The sequence below is a fragment of the Octopus bimaculoides genome, chromosome 30 (assembly GCF_046866305.1).
Source record: "Octopus bimaculoides isolate indiv1 chromosome 30, ASM4686630v1, whole genome shotgun sequence".
Classification (NCBI taxonomy): domain Eukaryota; kingdom Metazoa; phylum Mollusca; class Cephalopoda; order Octopoda; family Octopodidae; genus Octopus; species Octopus bimaculoides.
In genome coordinates this window covers 723075-737307 of record NC_142957.1, presented here as the reverse complement: position 1 = coordinate 737307, position 14233 = coordinate 723075, and the positions used below count along the sequence as shown (strand labels likewise).

At 34.1% G+C, this 14233-nt stretch overlaps 1 protein-coding gene across 1 annotated transcript in view; it reads right to left on the bottom strand.

The window, feature by feature from the left end:
- LOC106872541 (uncharacterized) overlaps window positions 1–13803 on the bottom strand; it is a 90334-nt gene extending 76531 nt beyond the window's left edge. The window contains exon 1 of the mRNA XM_089345986.1: window positions 13675–13803. The gene's annotated coding sequence lies outside the window, so the exon portion shown is untranslated. The remainder of the gene's footprint in view (window positions 1–13674) is intronic.
- Window positions 13804–14233: the final 430 nt, after the last annotated feature.

The window sequence follows — 14233 nt, the reverse complement described above, 5'->3', positions numbered from 1 at the left end:
TATATATGAGACGCTATGCAAGACGCCATGGGCTCTTGGGTGTTTACACACATGTATCCGTAGGTTTGGAAATGGATATATACGTGTGTGCCCATGTGGGGTGATAAGGGTGTGGGTATGAGCGAGCTGAGATATGCATGTATATAATTATGTACGCACATGTATATTGGTGTGAATGCATATCTGGTTAGTGGTAGTATAGGTGCATTTGTGGGTCTGTAGATATATGTATGTATGCTTGCTTGAATGTGAGTATAGACAGGTATAGATAGGAATACCCCATCGCTTTTTATCTACCAATCGTACGTTACTTCATACACCTATTAGGATTATTCTACATAAACTTAGCTTATGCACTGTGTCTGAGAACCCCTCTTTTATGAACCTTTAGAAAACACGCGTGACTAGTTTCTCATAGATGCTAGCGCTTAGTAATTGAAATGCACCCTAGCAATGAACATAATAATAATAATAATAATAATAATAATAATAATAATAATAATAATTATTATTATTATTATTATTATTATTATTAGTGATAGTGTCACAATAAAAACACTGGTAATTGCGCAACCTAATAATCGCTACCTCAAATGAGTGAAAATGAAAAAAAACAAAATATTGTGAATAACGGTGGTAATGAAACTGAAGGCAATGATGGTGAAAATTTTAACTTGGTAGGCTCAGAGATTCGGGTCCAGGTCCAGCCTGTCCATATCCAGAAAGGGACCACCACACACGGCATACACGGAGAAAGCTAATTAATGCTGCAGTCATGGAGTGTTACTACCTGAGCAGCCCCGTAGATGAAAATGGTGCTCAAATTAGGGATTACCGATAACGTATGTATGATCATTGGAGAGAAAAGTGATTTCTTCAACTCACGGAACAGAGTCTATGTTTTCAAGCTAGAGCAATAAGTAAAGACTTGTTGGTTCACAGAAGTAGAGCTCAAAGCTATCAAAAGACGGGTCATGGAAAATAGCAGCAGAGATAAGAAGGAAAATACAGTTTTTAATAATAAGAGTAATCTCTTAGCACAGGAAAGGGGCGGTCGTAGCTTACTTGATGAGAGATATATAGATGATCTGAAAGAAGATAATAAAACTAATGGTGACATGACAGATGAACAAAAGGCAATCTACGACAGAATAAAGATAAGACTACAGGAGAAAGATATCGACATTATTTGCAACCTTAAAAAGGTTGACCGGTGGATATTGAACCAAAAAAGGAAAAATGTCAATGGAATTCTGAAATACGTCAGAACGACATCACAGAAACAAATAATTTGATCAAGGCAGCAAGTATTATTGTAGCAGAAAACGTGGGTGTTGATGTCAAGAAAAAGAAATATAATGGGAGTGACAAAAGAAAAGATCCATGGTGGAAAAGAATAACACAGGCAGGGTTAGACATGCTCTAGAAGGAAATCTCTGTGTTAGACCGAAAAGAGAAAGGGGAGCTTAAAAGAGAACAAAAATACAGAGCGCTGTAAAGGAAGTATAATATTGAAAGAAAGGGCCTGAAAATGGCAACGGAGGAACTGAAACAGCACCTCGTTGCAAAGAAAGCAAAGATGGTAAAATACGACCAAAGAATGAAGGGTTACCACCAGAATAGGTTATTCAGAGTAGATCAGAAGAGATTCTATAGAGAAATAAATGGAGAGTGTACAGATGAAAAGTTGATACCAGATAACATTGAAAGTCAAAGGTTTTGGAATGACATCTGGAGCAAAGACAAGGAGCACAAGAAGGATGCTGAATGGTTGCAAGAACTGAAACAAACACCAGTCTGTCAAAAACAGGCAGAACTAGTCATTCAGTTAAGGAAATGAAGGAAATCAGCAAAAAAACAAAATGAGCAACTGGAAGGCCCCGGGACCAGATGCAGTTTAAGGCTACTGGAGTAAAGGATTTGGTGAATGCCATGCACGAATAGCCGCGCAACTCAACACCTTGTTAAATGCCGACCAAGTAACACCAGAATGGTTGACATTGGGTAGGACAGTGCTGTGTTTGAAAAACATCGAAAAATGCAATACAGTAGACAATTACAAGCCGATATCCTGTTTGCCACTTATGTGGAAGTTATTGAGTCAATGTCCGAACATCTGGAAAAAAAATGGAGTCCTGCCACATGAGAAGAAGGGTTGCAAGCGTAAGTGCAGAAGTACCAAGGATCAATTTCTGATTGACAAAACTGTACTTAGAGACTGCAAGAGGAGAAAAAGTAACTTATCCATGTCATGGATCAACTATCGTAAGGCGTACGGTATGATCCCATATTCTTGGATTATGGAGTGTATGAAGCTATTTGGTATTGCATCGACTGTTGAGGGATTGCTTGGAAAAAGTATGGCGAATTGGTGCACGGATCTGACAGCATACGGAAGAGGTTTAGGGACAGTAGAAATTAGGAGAGGCATCGTCCAAGGGGACTGCTTGTCCCCACTGATCTTTGTACTGTCCTTGATACCACTAACACTGATACTGAGGAAAGCAAAAGCTGGGGATCTATTCAAAAACCGCCAACAGAAAGTCAAACATTTGTTCTTCATGGATGATCTCAAACTTTATGGTAAAGATGAAGCCCGAGTCAGTTTCCTTGTTGATACGGTGTATACCTTCAGTGCTGATATCAGAATGGAGTTCGGACTGAGAAAGTGTGGTGTGTTTGTCTTGAAGAGAGGCACAATCAAATGTATGGACGGGCTAACGATACCGTTGGGGGAGGTTATGAAGCAGATAGAAGAGACGGGCTATAATTACGTGGGGATTTTGGAAATGGATAAATTAATGGAGAAAGAAATGACAGAATAATTTAAGGTAGAGTACTTGCGAAATTAAACGGACGGAATAAGATCGAAGCTATCAACACCTGGGCGGTTTCACTCCTCAGGTATGGAGCAGGGGTAATCGCTTAGACAGTACATGAACTAAACAGCTTAGACTGAACAACAAGGAAGTTGCTAACTAGATATGGGACACTCCACTCAAAAAGTGACACAGACAAACTGTATGTACCATGAAAGAGAGGGGAAAAAGGACGTATTGGATGCGAACACAGCATTAGAGCAGAAGAAAACAGCATAGCATGGTATGTAAAAAAAAAACCCACAGAACCGCTATTATTAGAAGTAAGAAGGTCAGGTCAGGCTTGTGTAGGATAAAAGATTGTAAAGATAAAGCACTATACAAGAAATAACGAATGAGACTGAAAATAAGTGGGTAAAGAAAAGAATGCATGGTCAATTTCATAGAGGTATTGAATATAAGACAAAGATAAGAGTAAAAAGATGGCAGTGGATGACTAAAATTAATTTAAAATTGGAAACGGAGGCTCCAATCGGTGCTGCCGAAGAGCAAGCACTAAGAACAAACTACATAAAATACAGAATAGACAGCACAACAGAAAGTGATAAGTGCAGAATCTGTTGACAAAATGGTGAAACCGTCTGGCATCTTACTAACCAATGTACGCTACTAACCCAGAAGGAATACAAGAGACGCCAGGACAATATAGCCAGGCTCGCCCATTGGACACTTTGCGACAAGTATGGATTTCACATCAAAAGATTGGTACGACCACAAACCTGAAGGCATCGTCGAAAATAGAAATGCAAAGATCCTATGGGATTTTAGGATTCAGTGCGGCCATGAGATAGAAAATAGGAAGCCAGACATAATTTTAATTGAGAAAGAAAACAAACTATACTGGATCATAGCATGACAACAAGTTATGCGATAAGGAAGAAAGAAACGTTGAGAAATATGACAGGTTAGCTTGGGAAGTTAAGCAGTTGTGAACGATGAAAAAGGTAGCAGTAGTACCAATAATTGTCGGAGCACTGGGAACAGTGAGCAAAAATCTCGAGAAGTACGCGGAAGAAATAGGGGCTGCAATAAGGGTGGAGCACTTGCAGAAAACAGCACCGCTTGGAACCACTCGAACACTTCAGAAGATGCTCGAAAAATAAGAGGTGTTACCTTAGTTCACTGGTAGCGAACAGCTGACAACGTAGTACATCTCCAGCGTTAGAAGCTGTGCAAAGGCAATCATAATAATAATAATAATAATAATAATAATAATAATAATAATAATAATAATAATAAAAATAAAAATAATAATAATAATATAGCACACTACCTACCCCCAACTTAAAATATAAATATAAACCATTATGTACAATCAGATAATTGAATATAATATAATTTACTATAGCTAATCTACCTAATACATCGAAACCCATAGATGCCTACACCCCATAGTTAACACCCTTATCCAAACACAAGCACATCCAATTACATCTACAGCTGATATAACCTCTTGTCTTAGACCTAAATTGAGTACTATCCCAATAGGAAATTAATTAATTAATTAGCTAGAAATGTATGGGTTACCCCACTTAACCTATACACAGAATTACCGATAGTTGTGTGTATATATATATATATATATATATATATATATATATATATATATATGCGAGTAAAAATAAATACAAAAAAAGGTGGATTTTTTTGTATGATTGTGTATAGAGGAATATATTATTTTGCTTAAAAGAGTTCCAACACTGTCTGTTTTTTATGTTTTATTTATATTCCTGCAGAACTAATGTGGGGTATAGAATATGGAATATACAATATATAATATAACATACAATATATAATATAAAATAAAATAAAAATGGATGGCACCATGAAATAAAGTATTGAATGTAGATGAAATATTGAGTGTTCAATATAAAGGATCAAATATATAAATATATAAATATAAATATATATATATAAAGGCGACTCGAGTTTCGGGGCTATTTCCCTTCGTCATGGCCGGTATGACAGTCTTTAACAGACTGTAATAAGTTGGCTGGTTTTCTGTCTTTTATACCAATTCCTTTGGATGGCAGCAGTAGGTGTCTGGCTATTTTTAGAATTGATGTTAAATCTATTTTTAGACACGATGATATTTTAATTTATTGTTTTGTGTGGGTTGTAGGGATAAGATTTTTAAACCCCAGTAGGTGTTTGGCTGTTCTTAGAAATGATGCCAAATCTATTTATAGAAATGATGATATCTGAGAGATGTTTTGTGTTTTGGTTACAGGGATAAGATTTTTAAACCCCAAGTAAGATGGATTTAATCAGTGTTTGTTAAGAGTGGGTTTGAATTTCTTAATAAAGTCCTTTTCTTTGCATTTTCTTTCAATTTCATTCCGGTTGTAAAGTTTATGGAATGGAAATATAATAAAAGTTTGATGACCACATGTTGCTAGATGGTTACTCAGTGGTATTTGGCGGACTTCTGGGTTTTTAATCTGTTGTCGATGTACCCGTGAGCGTTCCGATAGTGCATTACCTGTCTGGCCAACGTACAATTCTTCACAATTAGGGCATTTGATGCAGTAGATTAGATTTCTACTTTTGCAGTTCATGTTCGCATTGGTGAATATTTTCCCTGTTTTTGTGTTCATATATGGGCCGGTATGGATTGATCGGCATGTGCCGCATCGGCTATCATTGCATTTGGATACAGTGAATGTTTGATTTTTGTTGCTGAGGTCAAACCTTGCCTTTGTTAATAGTTTTTTCAAGTTTTTAGGTTGTCTCTTACTGAGAGTTATATTTTGATCTGTAATGATATTTCTCAATTCCTTACTTTGTGCAAGGATCGGTAAGTTCGCTTTGGCGATATTAAAGATGTTCTGGTGGCATGGATTTTGTGTCACTATAAATGGAATGATCTTTTCCTGTTTGTCTTTTCTTTGCGGTGTCCTCAGTTGTTGTATGGGTATTTTCGAAGCCCGCTGAATACCATTTTCTATGAGTCGTGATGGGTATTTTTGCTTCACCAGAAATTCTTTCAGTTCCATCAGGCGTTGATTTCTGGTCTCTATATCCTCTACAATAGTACATATTCTCCTGGCTAGGCAGTATGGTATGTTGCGTTTTGTATGGGGTGGATGGCACGATTTAAAGTTCAAGTATTGGTGTGTGTCTGTGTGTTTGTAATATATATCTGTGGTAATGGCGGTGTTCTTTTTAATTACCATTATATCTAGAAATGGTAATTTGCTACTGTTCATCTCCTTTGTGAATTGGATGGATGGGTGTAGGTTGTTCAGGAGGGTGTTAAATTCCTCCACAATGCTTTGAGGTTTGGTCCAGATTATGAAGCAATCGTCCAGGTATCTCTTCCATGCTTTTTCTATAAACTTCCTAAATTCGGTGTTATATCTCTCCTCTATTTCCCATACAACAACTGAGGACACCGCAAAGAAAAGACAAACAGGAAAAGATCATTCCATTTATAGTGACACAAAATCCATGCCACCAGAACATCTTTAATATCGCCAAAGCGACCTTACCGATCCTTGCACAAAGTAAGGAATTGAGAAATATCATTACAGAACAAAATATAACTCTCAGTAAGAGACAACCTAAAAACTTGAAAAAACTATTAACAAAGGCAAGGTTTGACCTCAGCAACAAAAATCAAACATTCACTGTATCCAAATGCAATGATAGCCGATGCGGCACATGCCGATCAATCCATACCGGCCCATATATGAACACAAAAACAGGGAAAATATTCACCAATGCGAACATGAACTGCAAAAGTAGAAATCTAATCTACTGCATCAAATGCCCTAATTGTGAAGAATTGTACGTTGGCCAGACAGGTAATGCACTATCGGAACGCTCACGGGTACATCGACAACAGATTAAAAACCCAGAAGTCCGCCAAATACCACTGAGTAACCATCTAGCAACATGTGGTCATCAAACTTTTATTATATTTCCATTTCATAAACTTAACAACCGGAATGAAATTGAAAGAAAATGCAAAGAAAAGGACTTTATTAAGAAATTCAAACCCACTCTTAACAAACACTGATTAAATCCATCTTACTTGGGGTTTAAAAATCTTATCCCTGTAACCAAAACACAAAAAAATCTCTCAGATATCATCATTTCTATAAATAGATTTGGCATCATTTCTAAGAACAGCCAAACACCTACTGGGGTTTAAAAATCTTATCCCTACAACCCACACAAAACAATAAATTAAAATATCAACATGTCTAAAAATAGATTTAACATCAATTCTAAAAATAGCCAGACACCTACTGCTGCCATCCAAAGGAATTGGTATAAAAGACAGAAAACCAGCCAACTTATTACAGTCTGTTAAAGACTGTCATACCGGCCATGACGAAGGGAAATAGCCCTGAAACTCGAGTCGCCTTTATATATATATATTTATATTTATATATTTATATATTTGATCCTTTATATTGAACACTCAATATTTCATCTACATTCAATACTTTATTTCATGGTGCCATCCATTTTTATTTTATTTTATATTATATATTGTATGTTATATTATATATTGTATATTCCATATTCTATACCCCACATTAGTTCTGCAGGAATATAAATAAAACATAAAAAACAGACAGTGTTGGAACTCTTTTAAGCAAAATAATATATATATATATATATATATATATATATATATATATATATATATATATATATATATATATATATATATATATATATTATATGTATTTATTTTCTCCTAATTAATAAATAACTAGGACAAAATAAATTGGTTAACAAATACCAGGGTAGCAAAGATCACAAAATGACTGTGGTGTAACTCCTGTTTATGAGGTAGAAACTCCTTGATATTTTGGGTACTTGAGTATATATAAAAATTTAATGAATGGAGTAAAACGCATATGTTAACTGCATACTTTTATTTCCAACATATGTTTCGAAGATTACAAATTATACATTCCATAGGAATCGGCGATGTTAAAAATGTAATCTTCGAAACATATGTTGGAAATAAAAGTATGCAGTTAACATATGTATTTTACTCCATTCATTAATTTTATATATATATATATATATATATATATATATATATATATATATCCATGTAAAGATTTTCTTTAAACTGCCGTTTTAAAAACGGCATAATTAACACTGTAACACAGTGCCACTCCTTTAATACTTAATATTTAAAATTCTATGTGATGTATAGCCAGCAAATCCTGGTGCAAAGAAACTAATTTTTAGTCATGGTCCTGTACGTTATTCCGAATGGCCGTTTTCTCTTTTTCTCTTCCTGTCAAATGCGCATGCTTTTTATATCAACGTTATTTGCATAGCATTCTATATCTTACTAGTATCAGTTTTAGCACTGAATAACTGCCGGTTAGCATAACATATAACCATCACTCGTCCGGCCCAGTCCATTTTTGTCCCTATTTACAAAACCCTCCTCCGTCTTCTGCCTTCTGACAACAATAAATCCCCTGTCCAGCTTCTATCTCACTATAATACTAGACGTTTAACCATATACAGTAGATTTCCCTGATAGATAGATATATTTTTTATATTTTTATACGTTTATACCCTTTTACTTTTCTTATGCCGTCCTTTAGGATTCTCTTCCCTTACTTCTAATTGTTTTAGTTATCGCACTTTTATACTTGTTTTTGTAATTTTATTTTGCTCGTTTACTTTCCCAAGCTGGTCATTGTTTTATTTATTTATTTGATTTGTTTTGTTTCATATGTCAAGCATCAACGAACCAGAACCATGTCATGGTCTTCACAAATAGCTGATCAATTAGGTTGTAGGACTGACCATGACCCCCATCCCACTACACATAGCGATTCCGAGACTTGTTGATCGGCAAAAGGTAGCGAACAGTAAAATCGCACTTTGGCCCCCACCTGGTTCCTTTCTCTCATTAATGCACTCATATAACAAATTTTCCAAGATGGGTTCATCATCATAAGCTGCTTATGCCATACCATCCGCAACGTTGCACCTACAAACTGGCACTTTACATATAATCTTTCACCACCGTAACACGGACCATAACTTCAAATCCACCACTGAACTTCTATGTAAACATAAAGTGAACTATTGCCTAAATTTACCATTGCTGAAAAAACTCCTCCTGAGAACGACTATATTCATTTATCCAACATTGGACAAAATAACATGGATACTATAATAGATCACGGGAAGTCTGTATCTTATTTCCCCTTCCGATACCGAAATCGTTATACTAAGATGTACTTCACTCACATCCTCATGTTTGTTCTTATTTTTACTCCTAGTCTTTTCTGCTTTCCTTGTTTAAAAGACAAACACGCTGTAGCTATTATTAACTGTTTCTTAAATGTATTAGTCCTCCCAACTAGTTAAACCCTCTGAAGAAGCATAGAGGCACATTCATCATCCAAGCCTTATCTGCCCATCCCTACAGAACACTGAAGATAACCTGGAGGATCTCGTTGCCACTTGACAGAAACGGCTGTAAGAAACTAACACCTACTGACAATCTGCTCATTTGCTCATTTCTAATACATGTGTATATATTCATCTAATACATTGGAATAAATACATATTACTAGAATGTTTACCGACTGATGCCTGTCGATTTTGTATCCTCTCCACTTTCTTATTTGCCGTATACACACACACACACACACACACACACACACACACACACACACACACACACACACACACACACACACACACACACAGACGTACATACACATACACACGCACGTGTGTTCATTCTGTTGTCCGTAAACAAAGTCCGTTTTTCGTGCTTTGTTATGTTCCCGTTCCTTTTTTGTCCACGGTTTTTGACGCCCTGAACCCGGATATGCATCTATATACACATGTATATGTAGGTATGTACATATATGTATGCATATATGCATATGCTCACATATCATTTGTATTATATAAATATATATATATATATATATATATATATAAATATATATATATATATATATATATATATATATATATATATATATGTATATATGTATGTATATATATATATATATATATATATATATATATATATATACATAAATACACACACACGTGTGTTTATTAGAAATATGTATATATTTCTTCTACATTTGACAGACGTGTTTGTGTACAAAGAAGCTTGCTTCCCTGCCACAAGTTTCCCTGACATTTGATTCCGTTTTCATATATACATACATATACATACATATATATATATATATATATATATATATATATATATATATATATATATATATATATATATATATATATATATATATATATATATATATATATATATATATATATATATATATATATATATATATATATATATATATAATATAATATAATATAATATAGGATAAATTCTTTATAAGAATTTATCAAGTAGTCAGCGTGAAAAAAACATCATAATGAAAAAATAACGAAAAATTTCGTAATGAAAAAAATTCATCGTTTCTTCATAGATATATTTAATTATATATAAAGGGAATTAACTGTGTATCAATGCCTCACGCTATCGAGGGACTAAATAAGTAAAAAAAACTACAAAAAATAAGCAACATATTTACCGAAAGCGAGGGAATGCAGCTTTTCAAAATGTATCTCTTAAAAACATTTAACTCAACGGTAGACCACTGGTTTCTCAACCAAATACAGAAAAAACTGTGAAGTAACCTGTATTCTTTTTTTCATCAGTACACGTATGGTCAAGATATATAAAAATAAACAAGAATCACCTACCATGATGTAGCCATCACAGCAACGATGACTCTTGTTCACAATTATATATCCCTGAAAGAGATTTGAGTTTATCCAGTAGCATCTCGGTAACATGTGCTTATACAGAATGATATTCAGCACTGAAAATATTCTAATTATTTATAATATTATATAGGATAAATTCTTTATAAGAATTTATCAAGTAGTCAGCGTGAAAAAAACCTCATAATGAAAAAATAACGAAAAATTTCGTAATGAAAAAATTCATCGTTTCTTCAGAGATATATTTAATTATATATAAAGGGCATTAACTGTGTATCAATGCCTCACGCTATCGAGGGACTAAATAAGTAAAATAAACTACCAAAAATAAGCAACATATTTACCGAAAGCGAGGGAATGCAGCTTTTCAAAATTTATCTCTTAAAAATATTTAACTCAACGGTAGACCACTGGTTTCTCAATCAAATACAGAAAAAACTGTGAAGTAACCTGTATTCTTTTGTTCATCAGTACACGTATGGTCAAGATATATAAAAATAAACAAGAATCACCTACCATGATGTAGCCATCACAGCAACGATGACTCTTGTTCACAATTATATATCCCTGAGTATTTCGCCCGACGTGCTAACGTTTCTGCTAGCTCGCCGCTTTCTGGTATTAATGATGTTAATAAGGTGGCTAACAAGTTCACACCGTTACTTGCATATTATAAGTTAAATTTACATTCAGTAGGGTATATAATACCACTTGCTAAAATCAGAGCCAAGGCTTCAAAATCGTCGAAAACTCACAATATATATATTGTTTCGGGCTGGTCATTTTTGCCAAATATACATATGCTCTGCATATTCGTTCGCTTCACTCGTTTATTACTTTTCTTATTTTAACTCATGCCAATTGTTAGGAAATCCTTCGTCACACATCTGTGGCCTCTTCAGTGACACATTCCGTCCCTGTGTTTGTTCCTGTTCTGCTTAGTCCATGGAGTGAAGAACGAATATAGAGTGCGACTGTTTAATTAGCCCCAAAAGAAAATAAGGTCCATCCCGAAATACGACAATATCTGTTTCAACTAATGGTAACAAAAACAGGAATCTTGCAACATAATTTCATATGTATATATATATACATATATGTTATGTCTTGTTATTATTTTTATTGTATTTATGTAACATTGTCCGTTTTTTCCCATCCTTGTTTTTGTATACATTCGCTGCTTTCTTCCAAGTAATCTAATGTTCTTAGCTTAGTTTTTCCTTGGGGCTGGCCAGATTGGAGCAATCTTGAATATAATCTGCCGAAATCGTGAAGATATTCTGGTACTCGACTGAGGAAAGAAAACTTCCAATGATCCGTCCTTGTTTTCTTTCAATTGTCTATCTGGATGTTTTGTTGTCCCATTTTTGTATCAGCTAACTGTCCGGATGTTTTGCGTTCTAGTCTCATTTTGCATTTTATGTATATGTATATATATATATATATATATATATATATATATATATATATATATATATATATATATATATATGTATATATATATATATATATATATATATATAGCGGCGTACGTACACTTTGGTCTCTTATATGTAAGTATACATTTTTCTAAATCTTGTACGACTCTATTTCTGTCTATCAACCCTTTCACACTTATTCGCTCATTTCACTATTCGTTCTTTTGTTCCCCCTGTCTTACATTTCCTTGCCTTCTCTTCTTGCTCACTTTTCCTCCACTTTTCACTTTACTGTGTCCGTATCATTTTTTCTCGTCCCTCCTTAATTCTTTTGTTCCTCTGCCTCTACCTCTCTCTCTCTCTTCTCTTCCTTTGTGATCGTCGTTCGGCCAAAACTGATCTTTCTTTCTTGGCCGGTCGTTGTCCGTGCAACATCGATATTCCTCCCTGTGCCAGTGAAATCTTGTATCCCTGTCGTAAGGCTTTATTTCCACACACATGCCAGCTTAATTTAATTCGTCTTTAGTCGAACAACAGCTGTTGTTATGTCCTGTTATTATATTTATTGTGTTTGTGTAACATTGTCCGTTTTTTCCCTCCTTGCTTTTGTATACATTCGCTGCTTTCTTCTAAGGAATCTAATGCTCATAGATTAGTTTTTCTTGGGACTGGCCAGATTGGACAACCTCGAGTATAATCAGCCGAAATTGCGAAGATAATCTGGTACTCGGCTGAGGAAAGAAAACTTCAAATGACCCGTCCTTGTTTTCTTTGTATCGTCTATCTGGATAATTTGCGTTCTTGTCCCATTTTGTATTATATATATATATATATATATATATATATATATATATACACACACTCATTAAAATGTCTTATCGATGCGTTTTGCTTCTCTTTCTTTCCCTGATGAGAAGATTGCATTGGTTTACATCACATCATTTTATTCTTTCTGGAATAATACATAATACAAATTTTTTTCTTCGAAAAATATGTCGGAAGTATAAAGATTACAATAACTCCTGCGTTTAACTCCATTGATTTATATCTATCTATATACGCACCTCTATATCTCTCTCTGGGTATATACATATATATATATATATATATATATATATATATATATATATATATATATATATATATATATATATATATATATATATAAGTAATGGTTTTTTTGCCAACCTAATGTGGCAGTCTCGGTTGGGGCAAATACTACTGCTGTTTAGCACAAGGAGACAACGTTTCCTGCTGGCTAAATATCACACAATCTGTGTCCTTATATTTTCGAACATTGTAAACTACCCAAAATACTGTGTAATTAGATGAATATTGTGATTAAATTCCATTAATTAGTTTTTCCACAGTTACAACCAAGCTATACCTTATATTGTATCCTGGAAGTATTAATGAAATGTCTTAATTGTAAACTAGAATTTCTAAACTCTAAACTATGAAATGTCTTAGCAGTTTCTAGTCTATAAAATAATGTCTGAAAATAAAACAAATTTCCATATAAATGTATGTTTGCATTGGAAATAGTTGTAATGAACATTTGTCAATATTAAAGAGTAAGAAAATAATGTGTTAATTAAAACAAATAGAAGAATAATATTTACCTGTATAATTAATGTCTTTTTTTCAGTTGATATCTAAAGAGTTTTTCTCTCAGGAATATCTTACACGTTTAGTGAGTTTAAAGAACAGCAAACGAGTAAAGAAATGTGTTGAATTTTGTCTATTTATAGTGAGCTTTTCAGACCTAGAGACATAAAAGTTTGAGATAAGAGTTTGTGTGTGCGTATGTGAATCTACGAATGTATGTATATGTGTCTATGCATGTGTGTGTGTGTGTGTGTGTGTGTTTGTGTATGTGTGTTTGTATCTGTGTGCGTGTGTAATGTAAACCTTACCTATAATCCGTCGTTATTTAATCACAGCGACAAATGATAAATCCTGACAACAGTTATAACTGTAAATATTGCGTATGTATGTCTGTGTGTTATATCTATATGTTTGCGTGCATATATTTATGTATATGTGCATTTGAAGGTGTACCATGTTCTTACTGTAGGTAAATAAAGGAGAAATACTTGGATACGTGTATACAGACATAAGCACACACACATATATTTATATGTAAAGATGAAGATACCATGTATGTAATGTATAGCATAC